Source organism: Triticum aestivum, chromosome 3B, assembly GCF_018294505.1.
Source record: "Triticum aestivum cultivar Chinese Spring chromosome 3B, IWGSC CS RefSeq v2.1, whole genome shotgun sequence".
NCBI classification, from domain to species: Eukaryota; Viridiplantae; Streptophyta; class Magnoliopsida; order Poales; family Poaceae; genus Triticum; species Triticum aestivum.
Window position 1 is genome coordinate 723,834,176 of NC_057801.1, and position 17,898 is coordinate 723,852,073.

Genomic DNA, 17,898 nt, shown 5'->3' on the forward strand with positions numbered 1-17,898 from the left:
GCCCCTAAAACAATCGCTCTCGGCTAGCAGTGAGAAACTCCAAAACCAAGCATTCCACATTCATCATCTGAATTACCCAAAAACCGCTCATTTCAGAAATTTTAAGAAGTTGGGAAATATTCCACAAAAAATACCAAGATAGTTGGAAAATATGATATGCCTGTACATGGGAAAAAAAGACGTAATTCTTTTTTCCGTCAACGCAGCACCGAGGCGGAAAGTGGAAAAAACCCAAACCCCTCTCCTCTCCCCCTGCAGTCTCCGGTCCAGTCTAGCCGAGTGGCGAGTCCACGAACCAAACCAGAGAAAGCGCGGAGATCGCCGGGAATTCTCCGATGACCGGCGGCAGCGGAGGCACCACCCGGCGTCCATCCGCCGCCTCCAGGAGCCGCGGTGACCCCTCCTCCTCTGCCCCGGATCCGGACGCGCGCCGGGCCGCCGCCGCCGCCGCAGCGCGGCGCAGTGGCCGCGGCGACCATGCCCCCCTGCGCCTCATGGCCGTGAGCGCCCGAACCCTCCTTCTCCTAGTGATTGCTTCCGTCGCCCTCCTGTCCCTCGCCTTCCTCGCGTATACTGGCGGGTGGTGGCAGGCTGAGGCGGAGTCGGAGGGCGCCGCGGCGCGGCGCAGGATGGCGCGCTCCGTCACGCCGCTTGATGCGCCCCGGATGATGGATCTGCCTCAGGTGAGGATCGTCACCCCGTAGCTTCTCAATTGACTAGGCAGGTGATGTGTCATTCTGTAAGGTGTGCGTGCTCTGCTAGAACCTGCAACAGTGGAACTTAGGACACGGAATTATATGTAAGAGCTACCCAATTTGGGGAAGGACACTACTGCTTTACTATGTCTGAACCACTGGGTAATAGATGGTAGCTAGTTAATGATGAGTTTTGGTTAAACATTTGGTTACATCAGTACAATGAACTACGGATTGCGTGTGCTTTATTAGTGCTCTGCGGAGTAACTTTTAAGGCCTCCTTTTGTTCATAGGATAAGAACATCATGGGAATAGGAAAACCGTTCCTACAAACCACAGGGCTTCAAAGGACTTTTTCCTACAAAATTCCTATCCTTTAGAATTCCTACAAAATTCCTGTAAACCAAAGGAGGCCAGTTTGGTAGTAAATCCTCCCCTTGATTTGCCATAGGTCGTTAAACTCGTTAAGAGCCGTGAATTAGAATAGTGTGTATAGGCGAGATAAAACTGCTTTCCACTGTAATGTGTATGCATTCTAGTTCTTTACTAGGCGAGTATTTGATTTATTCGGTTCTAGATGATTTGTATTGATTTTTGGTTGTAAACCAATCAATCTGATGGTTAATGTTGACTGGCTGCAGTTCCAAGGTGATCACAAAGAAAGCTTGTATTGGGGTACTTACAGGCCAAATGTATATCTTGGAATTCGTGCTAGGTACTTAACTTTGGTGATCTCTTCCTCTTTCCCTTATAACATGCTAGTTAGAATGATTCTGTTCTCTTAGTCCTCTTGGACATGCTAGAGCTATCCATGAAAACTTATATATTGCCAGCATCATTAGTTGTTATGCTGTGAATTTACTTGTCTCGTGAACACGAGGCAAACAGAGGTATTTTGTTCTCATTAGGTTAGTTCCATTTGTGGAGGACTGGAGGTGTGGTATACAATTTCTGCTGCTGGTGCAGCATGCTGTTTTCCATTAATCAGAAGAAATAATATGTGTGTGTGACGAGCTCTGTACTACCAAGCTTGTGAAAAATACTTACTAATACAATTTATATTTCAGAACTCCGTTGTCTCTAATTGCTGGGTTAATGTGGATTGGCGTGAAAAATGGACAATATTTTATTCGCCATGTCTGCCAAGATTCTGATGAGCTTAGCAAATATGGCTGGGCAGATCACAATGGTAGGGATTATGGACGTCAAGAGCTGACTGATCATGGCTTGCACTTGACCACTAGCTTTCTAAAAGAGAAAGGAGATGGCAGTGGCTATGGAGGAGACTGGGCAGTTCGATTGGATGCTAAGAACGAGGGGTAAGTCCATATTCATTAGGCGCAAACTGAAAAAAACTGATTTAAATAAAGTAATGTTTAGCACGAGATGGAAATACTGTTATTTTTTACTTGAGTTGACCTCTTCATCACCAAATACAACACTAGGAAATTGTCATATGTTCTTACTCCTGCAACATTATCTAAGGAACAAAAAGAAATTCATCCCCTGCCATTTCAATTAATTTAGGTCAAGTTTAAGTGAAGCCCAAGAAAGCACCACACATCTGTTCTTCTATATTGCTGACGAAGCAGGGAAGTTGATCACTATGGGCTCACATGAGCCTCCGTCGAGAGGTCCTGTTCTTTTGGCCTCTGGATTGCATGAAGAGATTGGTGATTGGGAACTTTACCTGAGATCTGAGGTATACATATACTGAGGCCTTGTTAGTCCTAGTTTTAAGGTTTTTTTGTATCACTTGATACTAGTATGTAACATGATGCCATATGGTTGACATCTCTATCGTCATTTGTGGAACTCCGTCACAGGACAATTTGGAAATTCACAGAGCTGGATTCCAGACGACCAGTATGCATAATCTAAGTGACCTAGTACAACATGCCCTTGTGACTAATGTAATTCCTAAACTCTTGTTCCTTTACCTGTATATTATAAAGTTGGTTTGCATTTATAGCTACTTCCGTGGACCTTTGTAGGCAAGGCAAAGCGGGAACCTTAATCTGCCAGACATGGCCGAAGACTCTTCAAATGCAATGATCTATCAGGTACTTTAAAGGTGAAGACAGTTTTTTTTTTCTTTTTGCCCCTGTCAAGTTATTCCATCAATATACAGTACATCCTCATGTATGTGTCAAATCAAGAATGAGTCAATAACACCCAGAACTTGAGTAATATTTTTTTGCCTTTGTGATTTATGTTTTCCCTCTGTTTCCACAGGTTTCAATAAAACTTCCTGCCAAAATAGACATAGTGTTCTTGTCAGGGGCTGGCTCAAAAAATCCAATGACTGCAGAACGCGTTAACAGGCTAACAGGTGATTCTGCTGCACGATGCAATACTGCTTATAGATAGGAGACATATTCATTATTGGATTCCATGGACATCATCTATAATATGCATGCTCTGAACATTTTGAAGGAAGTAACACGAGATTTTGACTTTGTCTTGCTTCCTCGCATCAGATATGAGAGCCGTTTTACCTGCATCTTGTCCTTGTGTTGAACCTGAACTTCAGGAGTTTTGACTTTTGAAGGCACGATGTATTCATTTTGTTTGTTAATTATTATATCAGTAATGATGTCAGATTTTCAGGTCCCATGCTGAGCACCCGCCTTGAATCAAAACAGAAAGATTTTGAAGAGAGATATGATCAAATTTTCAACGTAAATAATAAGGTGCGCTCTTTGGATCAGTTTTGTACTTTCCACAAGCTCTTTTTTGCAGTCTCTAGAGTTATTTTTCTCACTGTAGTACTGCTTCCTAGGAACCCTGAATTTAATTTCCCAAATCAAAAGTATTTGTACTTACTCTTGGATTTGTGTCCGCGTTTATGGGGCTGTACATGATAGTTACGTTTTTTTTATTGGTTGTGTGCTTTACAGTTGTAGATACTTTAATGCTAATGGTTTTTTTGCTAGATAGATAGATATTGTTCCAGGCAATCAGTAAAGCTTGGCTGAGGACTATGTAATGGACCTATGTTGATGCTAGTGTTGCTCTGATGCAGATTGTTTCCAAAGAACTATCTGTTGGTAGAGCTGCCTTGTCAAGTCTACTTGGCGGTATTGGCTACTTCTACGGGCAGTCAAAAATTGCACTTCCAAAAGGTTTTTCAGTAAGTTTTAGAGTTTCACCTGATATTCTTATCTATGTCCTTCTCATGGCTGTTTGCCACCTTATGTGTAGTGATCTACTCTACTGTGCTGAATCTATTTCTTTTGGGCAGTAGACCAGATACAGATTCTAGGTTATTACTATCACACAAACAAATAATGTTGAAGATTTTTTGTTGCAGCAAAAAAATGGAGATAAATATATTCCATATTGGCCTGCTGCACTATATACAGCTGTGCCCAGTCGCTCATTTTTCCCTAGGGGATTCCTGTGGGACGAGGGCTTCCATCAGTTAGTCATTTGGTAAGCATTCTGTCAATTCATAATGTTTGGTGCATGGCTTCTGCTACTCCATTCGTTATCTGGACAACTTCCCTGCTGTGCTGGTATTATTGCTTTCTGTGAACACACTTCCTTGATGATGATGTACAGGCGCTGGGATGCCCATATATCGATGGACATAATTGGCCATTGGTTGGATCTAATTAATGCGGATGGATGGATTCCTCGAGAGCAAATATTAGGGGCTGAAGCTTTAAGGTTAGTATCCACTATGAGGGATGGACCCTGCGACATTCTTATCTTTGTCCTTCTCATAGCTAGTCATAAGTTTGATGTGTCAGTTCTTATGTCATCTAGTTTTTTGGCTTCATGCAGTAAAGTTCCTGAGGAATTCGTTCTGCAGTATCCTTCCAATGGAAACCCTCCGACATTATTTCTTGCGCTGCGTGGTAGGACCAATCCTGTTCATTGGTGTTGATAATTGAGATATCTAATTACTTTCTTAGTATTTCTCTTTAATTATTCGGTTTGTACACACTAGATGCTTTAAATGATAAATGTTGACATGTAAGGCAGAAATCAGCTTACACACTAATGTTCCCTGCTTCTACCCCTTTGTTCTTCTTTTGAAATTTGACTAGCTTCTCTCTTGGAAGTACTCAATTACCAAAGAACAAGATGGCCAGATGAGCACCCAAACTGGTCCTATGACTCTAACCTGGGTGGTCGGTTGGGAGGTTAAACAGCTTAAATTACTGGCCGGTTCCCCTATCCCTCCCACTTTAAATATCCGAGGGCATAACAACAAGACTCACACAACAGAAAAAATGGCTTTGAAGTCTTACAAATTATGTTAGGTTTATTTTGTTGGTGCATGTGTATCCAATTATGTGTTGAGAGAGAACTGCTCACAGTGGCCTAGCATCAGAATCTTATTAATGTGTGGATCTGGCCAAGCATCAAAAACCTGTTTATGTGTAGAAGTGTGTGAATTATGATCAAGTGATTGCGGTCCAGTTGGTTTAATACATTTTCTCTCGCAGACTTGGCAAGTGGCATACATGCACACCAGTTTTCGGATGAGGAAGCTGAAAAGATATCCACTTTCCTTAAAAGGGCTTATGTACGGCTGAACTCTTGGTTCCAGTGGTTCAATAGTACGCAATCAGGTGAGCTTTGCTGTTCCAATGTCTTATACTCGGTCATAACTATTAAGAGTAAACGATTGGTGGCTGTGAACCAGTATGCTTTTCTTCTGCCAAGCACGGAAAAGTATGTGTCGGTTGGATCTTCACTTTATTTTAAGTCATGTTCATCACAGTGTTCAGAGCACGCATGAACATGCTGAACTGCATGCTGTTACTGATTTATGGACATATTGTTGAACACGAGGATTACTATGCTTAGTTGTCTTCTGTTAGGGCATGTACAATGGTTGATAAGATAGTCTTGTCTTATGTCTTGCATGTAATTTAGAGATGACAAAAAAAATATCTACAATGGGTCATCTCTTAGCCTTATCTTCAATAACTAGCTATTCCTAAAAACGTGGTGAGACATATTGTGCTAAGAGATCACCTCTTGTCTTCTCTTAAATAAGAGAAGACAAACCTTTTCTTATGAGTTCTCTCTCCTCCACCTCATTATTTATCCTACGTGGCACTCTTAAGATAGCACCATTGTACATGCCCTTAGGGGCCATCTGTGGTTTATGGTAAGAAGAGTAGTTACACTTGACTACTTGAGCTTCCAAAGCCTTGACTTGGCTATGCTATGTTTAAAGAATATTTGGGTTAATATTTATTCTTGAGCATTAGAGGTTCCGGTTCATTAATTGTAGAAAGCAATTCAGAATAAGTACCGAAAAGTGTAATCGAAGCTAGATCAAGGGTGCAAACATCTGGCACAGATGATAATCGTCCCTTCTGTCAATCATCTATATCTTCTTACATTATGTATAGGAACACATCAAAGTTTTCAGAAGTTTGTCCGTTTTCCCTTCAGTTTCTCTGATTCCTTTATATATACTCACTTCTCAAACTGACCAAATAAAGTGATCCTTGGCTAGTTTAGCAGACACTGTATCTCAGATCAACTGTTCCAATGAGAGAAATGCGTAACCAGCTGTCAGAATATGGAACACTAATATGCCCTGCTGAAGGATCTGCCTGTCCAAAGTTAGAAACTATACACTTTTTGAGGTTACAATGCCATGTGCCTGGGTTTTGATGGCCTGGAAAGAGATATGCTCCATTTCTTTGCACTGTTCTAAAGGGGAACACCTAAGCCTGTTTGACTGGTTGGCGGCTATGTGCTAGTTGCCAACCTGCCACTGCACTGTCCCCCTAGCCTAAGTGCTTTGTAGAACACTTTTTCTGTCACATGGCATTACGGTGTGCATTTAACCTTTCTGCGAACTGGTGTAAGCTGTAAAATATTATATATATGCTTTGTACTGTTAAAAGTCAATGTTTATTGTTGGGTCAACCAACTGTGGATATTAATTTCCATTATATGTGGATTACCCTTTATGTTTCTGCTCGTCATGTCGAACTTTTAGCTTGTTTATCATGAAGGTCTATTGACTTGATTGTTTTTTAGGGAAATATGAAGGGACGTTTTTTTGGCATGGAAGAGACAGTATGACAACAAGGGAGTTAAACCCAAAGGTTTTTGAAAAATTCTTAGTTGCTTGCTCCTACTCTGATCAGTTGATCCTAAAGTACTACCTCCGTCCCAAAATAAGTGTGTCAACTTTGTACTAAAGTTAGTACAACGTTGAGACACTTATTTTGGAATGGATGGAGTATATGCAAAAGCTATGTTATTGGGAATTGAGTTTATTCCCTTGTCTTTCTGTATAATTGCATTAGTGAGATCATTCCAATGTTTCTAACTCCTTTACAGACTTTGACATCTGGGTTGGATGACTATCCTCGTGCATCTCACCCTAACGATGAGGAGCGCCATGTTGACCTTCGGTGCTGGATGCTTCTAGCTACAAATTGTATGCGCTCAATCGCCGGGTTTCTTAAAATGGACAGCTCTCTTGAGAAGGTACTGCAATATGAATTTCTGCACTGGCTTTGTCTCACCCATTTACTGACCGACTCTTTTTCTTGAAAAATCTGTGATCTTCTGCAGGATTACTATAAATTGTCAGATCAACTTTCAGATTTTGAGACACTTAACAAGGTATTGCCCTGAAAGTTCTGATAGTTTATTTTCGTTCATGAATGTTGTTTTTATTGTGTAGATCAATCCGACATCATTCTTTGAGTCACTTAACTAATGGTATTACATTTTTGGATATGAATAGAGGCACTTATTCAATGCTAATAATTATGATCCGGTACATTCTATTTTATATGACCCTTTAAACATAGACAGAATTATGCAATGGATGGTGGCTAATTTACCAAAAACTCCAGTGAATACTGTGGTTTTAGTTCCTGCCCAACTTCAAGGGGCCATATAAGTAAATTTGCTGGGGATAGTTTTGGGAAACATGCTGAGCTTTCTGTTTGCTGCTGAGTATTACAGTATTATGGTATCGTATGCCAGTAGGAGACAAGAAGTATGACACAAATGCCTTTGAATTCATGATGTGTTGTGTAGTCTTTTTTTCTTTCTTCCAAAGAGCAGCTATCTACTAAATGCTTGTTATCGACTTATTGGGTTTTGCATGTAACAAGCTGTGTTCAAGCAATAACTAGGCTTCCATTGTTCAGTTGTTTGTTGCATTTTGACAGATGCACTTGGATGACAAAACTGGTGCCTATTTTGACTTTGGTAACCATACAGAAAAGGTTGGTGTTGCGTTTCCTCTCAGCCTTGTGATTTAGCTTACAGGCATGATTACTGATTTTGGTTGTAAGATCATTGTTAGGTTCGTTTGAGATGGTATGAAGATAGGGAGGCTATGAAACGAGAACTCCTGCGGGAGACATTAGAAGCCCCGCAGCTGCAATTAGTACCTCATGTTGGTTATGTCAGCCTATTCCCATTCATGATGGGGGCCATTCCACCTGTATGCTCACTACCTCCCATCTGTTTGCTTCTCACTTTTACCGTGTTTTTTTATCCCAGCCCAAACTCCTAAAGTGATAAGCACTATTTAACTCTGTTCAGGAATCATGGGTTCTTGAGAAGCAGCTTGACCTTATATCCAACACCTCTATCCTGTGGACGGATTATGGCCTCCGGTCACTTTCTAGAACAAGGTATATCTAAATATCTGTATTTATTCACTTTGCTAAGGAGCACAGCTCGATGGTTAAAATTGGAGGTACTCGTGACTTTGGAACTTCTAGAGCATCCACACTGTAACTTCACTAGAGGGCCCAGTGTAGAAGACTTGGGCCAGTTGTATTACTATTACACTCACTGAACAATATTACTAGGTCATTCAGTTAGTAGTTTCTGAATTTGCCTTAAACAAAGTAGTTTCTGAATTATTTGCTGATCCATGGTCCAGCTCAATGTATATGAAGCGTAATACGGAGCATGACGCTCCGTACTGGAGAGGTGCCATTTGGATAAACATGAACTACATGATTCTTTCAGGACTCCATCACTATGCACACGGTAAAACTCCTCAAACAATGCTGTGAAATGTACCATACTAGTATTACCTTTCACAAATTTCACTGTATGCATTACACTCTTAACACTGCGCTGCCCTGTAGAGGATGGTCCGTACAGGGTCAGGGCAGGGGAACTGTACGATGAGCTAAGATCGAACCTGATTCGGTATATCCGTTTTTCTACCACGAGAAACTGAAACCAGCTGAATTTCAGCCTCTCTAAGATGCGCCTGTGGTGCTAACTTATTTGCCTGCATTTACAGGAACATTGTAGGGAATTACCAGGAAACCGGGTTCTTCTGGGAGAACTACGACCAGAAGAACAAAGGGAAGGGGAAGGGCGCGAGGTCGTTCACCGGATGGACGTCCCTCGTCGTCCTGATCATGGCCGAGTCCTACCCATCGTTGCACAGGTAGATAGATGTATCGGTGTATCCCGAGCGGCCGCACATGAGGTAGAAATCCCAGCTGGAACGGAAGGCTTGATCAGTGATCGCCGTTGTTTAGCTTGATTTTGAGCGAAATGCTGGGAAGAGCTTCCCTTGGGAGCATTGCAGCTTTACTCACTGGATTTTGGGGTATAACTGCTAGTCACTCGATCATGATATATACCTGTTTTGTCGTTATCCCCTGATTCTATAGATTGGTTTCCCGAGTATAACTTGTTTTTCCTGGGCTTGGAGATGCGCACGAGAAGTATTATGAGCATGCAGACATCAGAGGCAATGAAGCTGAGTTTACTGTCATCTGCCGACGAGTGATATAACAGCACCTTATTTATATTTTTTGACGGGGATAAATATATATATTTTTTTAATTCCCAGGGATAAATGTCGAGAGAACAGAGTTCTTTTCGTAGCGTTCCTTCCAAGGGAAAGAGCCCCGCCTGACCGGTGGGCCCTGCCCCTGGGTCTGGCTGGGTAGACCTGCTTTTGTCCCTTGTGGAACGGCCCCGAGTAGACTTGGAAGCATCCTCCGGTCTCGCAGACTGGCACGCACGCAAAGCCACGGATGCGCGCGCTTTTGGGCGCCGTGACGGACAAGAGTCGATCGCCGCTTTGAATGGAATCACGGCATAGTAGTACTACTCTCTGTACACACCCTCTAGTACTCTACCACCAGCGAATCGTCCTGCTCAGAGGCAGTAAATCCTGTTGTTTTCCCGGAGCAAATAAATGGAGGTCGTGGTCCTGGCACCCAGAATCTCTTGCCATCAACACGCGGTTCTGCCGCACCCATCATTGACTTCAGAAGAGTGTATGTAGCAGCAGCACTTGGCACGAGTGCCGCACTGTAAATGTTCTGATGGTGCCGACGGTGGGCCGCGCTGCGTATGTTTCACGGGCAGCATCAAGCTAGCCTGGCCATGCCGTGCCGTGCTCGTCGAAAAGAATGGAAGAATCGCGCGTTCTAAAAAACCGGAGGGAATCGTGGACTCGCGGTGGCTAATCATCCTAGCCATGTTGTTGCCTTTTTTTTTGCGGAAAAACTAGCCATGTTGTTGCCTGACCAATCACCAGCCCATCATAGGACGGCGGGATTAGTGGTCACATGAGCGCCCAACTGATTGAACACTGCAATCATTTCTACGCTCACGATAAGCGCACTTGAAGTTGAACTTAGTACACATACTGTTGGGATATAACTATTAGATATGACCCGCCCAGGAGGGGTCGGGTTATACCTATGACGATTCTTGAAGCCCAAGGCGATGCTTGAAGATGGCGGTTCAGTTAAGGGCTCAAAAGCCCGAAGGCGACTTAAGGCTCGTAGAGATAAACCGCCATATGTATATAACTCGTATTGTAAGGCAGGAATAGAGAAAGACCGAGTCGGACACTGTTTATGAGTCAGCCGGGACTTTGTGAGCCGTTGGGTGTCAACCTCTGTATATAAAGGGACGGCCCGGCGGCGGTTCAGGACAAGTAACATCAGATCGAGAACTAGGTCAAGCGGATTCGCTCCTCGAGACATAAGCAATCCCACTCAAACTGGATCGTAGACTTTTACCTTCATCGTAAGGGGCCGAACCAGTATAAACCTTGTGTCCTTTGTCCCGATTAACCCCTTTAAGTTTCCTAGTTGCGATGGCTCCATGACTAAGTCCTTTCACTAGGACATCTGACGTGACAATTCCACGACACATACACATGCGCAACTGCTCCGTGGTGTGGTTTTCAGGGAAGCCAACGCGAAATGGGAGGGCGTGTGAAGGTGTGTCTGTGCCGGATCTTGCGGGAATCGATCAATGATGGTCTTCGTTGGATCTGTTTGGTGCAGTCTTACAAGTCTGATCCTTCAGATCTACGACTCTCTTCACCTGCTCTGGTGCGCTGATTCTATGGGGGCTTAGCACGATGACTTACCAACTGTCTACCACCTCTAAGTGAGGGGAACCCCTTGGATCTAGATCTTGGAGTTCTTGGTGTTCTCCTTGTTATTCGTCTCATATTCCTCCATAGCTTTTGTTGTTGTGGTGGGATTTGGGAGTGAGGGACTTGACCACTTCGTGTGTTCTTGCATTGCATTAGATGCATCGGTTTGAGTTCTCTACAATGATACGTGGAAGTGAAAGTTGAGAAGCTTATTACTCTTGGGTGTTTGGGCACCCTAGAGCTTGTGCCTCTTGGGTGCTTGGGGTGCCTAGACGGTTAGTTGTGTCGCGAAGTTCAATCGTTATGGTGGAAAGCTCCGGGACAAGCGTCAAGGTCGCCAATTAAGTTGTGAAGATTAGCTGAGCAATTTGTACGGGGTCGAGTGACCGCCCCAAGGGGTTGTCAAAGTGTATGGGTTCGGTGACCGCCCCATGGGTTGCCATTTGTACAGGTTCGGTGGCCGCCCTCAAGTGTCCCTTAATGAAATCATGACATATTGCATTGTGCAAGGGCGTGAGGAGATTAGGTGGCCCTAGTGGCATTTTGAGGAGCACGGTGCCTCCACACCGCTCCAAACGGAGATTAGCATCCGCAGCAGTGTGAACTTTGGGATACATCGACGTCTCCGCGTGCCTGGGTTATCTCTTATATCCGAACCCTTTATTTATGCACTTTACTTTGTGATAGCCATAATATTTCATGTTATATATCATGTTATCACTTAGTTGTTTACCTCGCTTAGCATAAGTTGTTGGTGCACATAGATGAGCCTAATTGTTCTAGGTTTTGTGCTTGACAAATAAACGTTAGTTTTATTTCGCATTTATTCAACCCTAAATCGTAATTATTTTAAAGCGCTTATTCACCCCCCCTCTAGGCGGCATCCACGATCTTTCAAATGGTCTCTATACTACCGTGATCTATTATGAATAAATCGATTTTTTTTAAATCTCGTATCTATTAAGCAGCACCCCATAAAGAAGGAAAATTATAGCAAGCCTGGGGAGCCAAACTTGCCAGAAGGAGTCGCTGGCGTGCTGCGGCGTAACGGGAGTTTGATAGTGCACTCGTGAACTCAGCTAGATTGGCCGAGAGAGGTATCTACCATTTCGCGGGCTCAAACCCAACGCGACTTACAAGAAGGATTAATCGGTGTTGAGCGGTAACAAATTCGGTTGTGTTTTATGTTTTCCTAGTCATGAGTATCTACCACATTTTTGCTTATCAAGTTGTGCTTTAAACTAAAAGTTGTACTTTGAGGTGTGGTAAGGGCATGTTGTGTCTACATCATACACAAATAAAACATATTTAAGTCAATTTTCTCAAAAAGGTAAAACAAGTAAATAAAAAACCATTGAAGTTCGGCCATATTCCCCACTCCGGAACCAAAAGAAATTTCTTCTATAATTTTTGTTGGGTTAATTGTTAACTATCTTCTACATGAGAATTAGCAAATCCGAAATATAAAACCATTTAGCTATGGGACTTCTACTAGGCTTTAGTACATGTGTAAATATAAAAGTGAGGACACAATTGAGATCTTATAGGTATAAGCAATTGATTTGAGAAATAATTATTTTTAAGTCAACGGAGCCAAAATCACTCTTCTATATTTTCTTGTGGTGCACCGTGACTTGGACCGCACTGACAGAATGAAAAGGACAGCTTAAGAAACTACGAGTTTATAAGAACAACGCATGTCCACTACTTCGCAGACTCCAGTACCCAATTTAACACAGCTTGCAAGCAAGATTTATCAGGCATTCAGCGGTAACAAATAATTTTGCCGGTCATTACTATGAATACTAGGTGTGTCTATCATTTTTGTTTCTCAAGCAATGTTTCCACTTTGAAATTTTGGTGATAACTCATGGGCACATGTCGTGTCTACATCATAGACAAATAAACATATTCAAGTCAATGTGCTCAAAAAGGTAAAGCAAGTAAATTTAAAACCCCTTGAAGCTCAACCATATTCCCCACTCGGGAGTCCGGAGCTGCCCCCATAACCAACCACGAGCAAAAAAACCAAAGAGCCATCGTGCGTGCCTATTACAACGCCCCGACGCGGCTGGGTTGGTTAGTTGTTGCCCGGCCCCGTACCCCCACCACACCAAATCCACCGGGGACGCCGGCGGGCGGCACGGCCATGGCCACCGCGCCGGGCGTCCGCACGGTGGCCGCCGTCTTCGGGCTGCTGCTCCTCGCCTTCGCGCTCTCCTCCACCGTCATCTACCTCGCCTCCCCGGCCCGCGCCGCCTCCCCCAGCAGCATCCTCCTCAACCTCCGCCCCTTCGCCGCCCGCTGCCCGCCCGCCGCGCCGCTCCGCGTCTTCATGTACGACCTCCCCCCGCGCTTCCACGTCGCCATGATGGCCTCCTCCAGGAACGGCGGCGGAGGCGGCGGCGCCGAGGGGAACTCCACCGCGTTCCCCGCGTGGCCGCCCTCCGCGGGCGGGATCAGGCGGCAGCACAGCGTGGAGTACTGGATGATGGCGTCCCTGCAGCAGCAGCAGCAGCGGCAGGGAGGAGGGGCGGCGGAGGCCGTCCGCGTGCGGGATCCGGACGCCGCCGAGGCCTTCTTCGTGCCCTTCTTCTCCTCGCTCAGCTTCAACGTGCACGGCCGCAACATGACCGATCCCGACACCGAGGCCGACCGCCTCCTTCAGGTAGCAGACGCTCCTCCGCGCTCCCTTATCTCACTGCTTTTGCTGGTCGCTCTGTCCTGTGGCCCAGAATGGATCGTCTCGGCTCCGATTGAGACGTCTCTGCTCTGGATTGCGTTTTGTGCTCCAAATTACCCGGTGAAAACTGTACTGCTACAAAACACACTAGACGGACGAAAGATCACAATAGGTTAATGGTCCATTGAACACTGTATAAGCTCATCAAAGATAAACACCCAGGCTCTGAACATTGCTCTCATGGCTGGTGTTCCATCGCTGTCGACCGCACTATTTAGCAGCAGTGGTCTCCCCCAAATTATGGCAGACATGACAGGCCGCTATCTCCTTTACTTGCAATGTGGCTTGCCTTGAAAGAAAAGAATGTCTGGGAATTAGCAAGTATAATTTGTGAGGTGTAGTGATATGGGTTTCCCGGTAAGCTATCTGGCTGGTTTGTGTATGAGTTGTAGTGGCAGGTTAGTAGGCTCTGATCACCATGGATGTTCTTTGTGGAACTGAATCAAAATTGCGGAAGGGAGTGCTGAGGTAACCTATTGTCTGCTACACTTGACAGTTCATGTTTGTATGGTTTGATCTTGTAAGAAATTCTCGATTGGACATGGTGTGTCTATACATTTCGAGGGTTAATCGATATTACTTATTGTGGATAGTATGGCCACAAGCAGACTTGATACACATAATGTCTCTGCATCTTTGGTCGTGCTTATCAACCACTGCAAATTTATAGCTAGCAATCAGGCAACATTGGTTTTGTAAACATGTATTACGATGATAACAGAGTAACTAAGTGCTCCATGACGATGACAATGAGGCTGGATTGACATGTTTCTGTGTTCAGTATCTCTCAGAATTGTGCACTGCACGGCCCATTATGGGTGATCCTAAGTAAATACGCTCCCAATCAAAGACCTGTCATATAGTGAAACCAATCAAAGAACATTATATTTCTTGCATCGCATGTCACTTGATTGTTATTTTGTTATGTCAACCTATAAAGTTTGCTTAGCCACAAAAAAAATGTTTTTCTTAACTGTGGAAAATCCTGCAAGGCTTGGGTGAGAACAAAATCACACAAAAAGCTGTCTATAACTCTATCGGTATGCTCCCCTGTAAATGTGTAATTCTGTCCTCATTATGTGTAATCCTAAGTAAATATTTCATCAAGTATAATAACTAAATTAAATTGCCTTTTGAACTTGTTTCTATCTTGTTCTTGTAGGTGGAACTTATGGACATTCTATGGAAGTCTAAATATTGGCAACGATCTGCGGGACGTGATCATGTGATTCCGATGCATCACCCAAATGCTTTTAGATTTCTGCGAGATATGGTGAATGCGTCTGTTCTTGTAGTTTCAGACTTTGGGAGATACACAAAGGAACTGGCTTCCTTGAGGAAAGATGTTGTAGCACCATATGTCCATGTTGTAGATTCCTTCCTTAACGACGATGCATCTGATCCATTTGAGGCTCGCCCTACACTGCTTTTCTTTCGGGGGCGTACAGTCAGGAAAGATGTATGGAATTGATTTATGTCTCAGCCTAGCATTTACTGTAGTGGGATTGTCTTGAGAGTATGGGATCCTAAGGGTGTTTTTTTCCCCAGGAAGGGAAAATCCGTGGAAAACTCGCGAAGTTATTAAAGGGCAAAGATGGTGTGCGCTTTGAAAATAGTCTTGCCACAGGTGACGGCATTAAAATCGTAAGCATTCTCTGTCATTCATACCCTTCCTTTTTTTTAGTGACCTGGAATTAAATGGACTTGCCCCTCACCATACTAGTTCCTTCTAAGTGTGCAGTGGCTTTTGTTTATGGTTTCGATATGTTGATGTGATTCTCTTCTCTGTTGAGGCTTCTTGATACGAGAACTGATATTTTATAAAATGTTTACTCCTTGCAGTCTACAGATGGCATGCGATCATCAAAGTTTTGCCTCCATCCTGCCGGGGATACTCCTTCGTCATGCCGGCTGTTTGATGCCATTGTCAGTCATTGCATTCCTGTGATTATCAGCAGCAGGATCGAGCTCCCTTTTGAGGATGAGATTGATTACAGCGAGTTCTCACTTTTCTTCTCAGTTGAAGAGGCTCTAGAACCTGATTACTTGCTCAACCAGCTCAGACAGATGCCTAAAGAGAAGTGGGTTGAGATGTGGTCAAAGCTGAAAAACGTCTCTAGTCACTATGAATTCCAGTATCCCCCCAGGAAGGATGATGCGGTGAACTTGATATGGCGGCAGGTGAGGCACAAAATCCCCGCAGTTAATCTTGCGATTCACAGGAGTAGGAGATTAAAAGTCCCAGACTGGTGGTGAGGATTTGGTGAATCGTGTACATATTATCATATTGATGGCGAACCGGCATCATTCATATGGTTCACGACGAAGCCATGGCGGTCATTCCTTGTGCACCATGACACTGGATCCAGGAAGATGTTCTAACAGGCACTAACATTTTTGCCCCTTTTCGTTGATCTTACGACACTGTAACCATTACCCCCCTTGAGGTCATGATATAGTGAGAACGTGTGCATTAGAAAACACACTTACAAACATGTGTACCAATAGACTGGATGTTGCAATGTATTCAAGTAGATATAATTTTTCTTACTACTTCTTGAGCCCTTTAACAGCCAAGGTATCTTTTTTTGTTGTTGGTTGTTTTTGAGATAGCTAACCACTCATTTCAAGTGGTAACAGCCAAGGTATCTTTTGATACGTTCGTTCTGTGTTGTTTCCTGTGAGAAATGCTCTGGGTGGCTGGGATCAACTGTTGGCCTGCTTATCTCATTGACTTGTTAGTAGTGGTAGCACAGTAGGTTTTCAGGAAGTGAATCAGGATGTAAGAATTTTATATGGTGGGGAACAAACTGACTATGGTGTGGACTGTGGAGAACACTTTTATCATGGGCTACTAATTTTTAGCTTGTCATGTCTGTCCTGTTTGCAGCAATTTCTTGGTGGGGATTGTGGAGAAGTAATTGGTGGCTGTGTTTCCTCCAACATCCAGACTGACAAGAAAAATCCCTGCAGTTAATTTTGCGATTCAGAGGAGTATATAGGAGATTAAAAGTCCCAGACTGCTGGTGAGGATTTGGTGAATCGTGTACATATTATCATATCGATGGCAAAACCGGCATCATTCATATGGTTCATGACGAAGCCATGGGTGTGCGCCATGACACTGGGTCACAGGAAGGACTTGCCAAATTTATATATATATATTCAGAGGGTCAAAATGGATTTGATCAAACCAACTCCACTTTCGATTTCTATTTGGAATTCAGACTACTAAAGCTCGTCTGCAAGATGGGCCCACCTAGAAGCTCTCATGGACTGTAAACAGCAAATGCCAAGGACTAATTTGCATATATATCCAGAGGGTCAAAATTTAATTTAAGATTTGGTTGGGGTGCGCCTGCCCAGGCAGTAGTGCAACGCACTGGACGACACCCGAGGGCCCCAGTGGCAAGCCACTGTGGTGGGCCCTCCCCCACAAAAAATAAATTTAATATCGTTATGGGCACATGGCCCACATATCAGATATTAAACTGATAAGAACAGATACTACACTTGATCTTAGCCAAAAGGCCGAGAAAGGTATGAGTTGCAGCGTTGCTCTGCCCCTCTATTTGTAGCCTACTCGCCCTCCCGTCCCCTCTTCGCTAGGCGAGGTGGTACTAAACGAGTCGCCTCTCTCGCGCGGCTGCGGAGCGCGGACGCTGCGCTGCGTGCCCCCCGACCCCGAGCCAGCCTCTTTGTTGCATGGGCCTCAAGCGAGACGGCCTTTCCGATGAGGCCTGTATTATGGGCCTGATTTGCTCTCGGCTCTTGGAGGCCGGGCCCTGTCGGAGCGTGTTCTGAAGCCTGACGGTCCTGCATGTTATATGTATGGCTGGCTGAGGCGCTGCACTGCACTGCACGGTGAGACGAGACAACCGGCGAGGCGGACTCGATCGACCGGCAAACTCCCCGGGAATGCAGTCGTCGTGATCGATCGTTATGTGCGTTCTTTTGCAGAATATATACTCTACTACTAGTGTGTAGCTCTGCACAACAGAAGCGACGTTTGAAGATGCAAGGTAGCATCCATCCATCAAGGAATAGTAGTAAAATGTGCATGCAATAAATAGAAAAACACCGCA

The 17,898-nt window shown here is 44.2% G+C and overlaps 1 non-coding gene and 1 pseudogene across 1 annotated transcript; one reads left to right on the top strand and one right to left on the bottom strand.

The window, feature by feature from the left end:
- Positions 1–244: 244 nt before the first annotated feature.
- Positions 245–16,383, top strand: LOC123072022 (mannosyl-oligosaccharide glucosidase GCS1-like; annotated as a pseudogene).
- A 777-nt stretch (positions 16,384–17,160) lies between these two features.
- Positions 17,161–17,357, bottom strand: LOC123072969 (U2 spliceosomal RNA). Its single transcript, XR_006435506.1, has one exon. It is a non-coding gene; the product is annotated as a U2 spliceosomal RNA (small nuclear RNA).
- Positions 17,358–17,898: the final 541 nt, after the last annotated feature.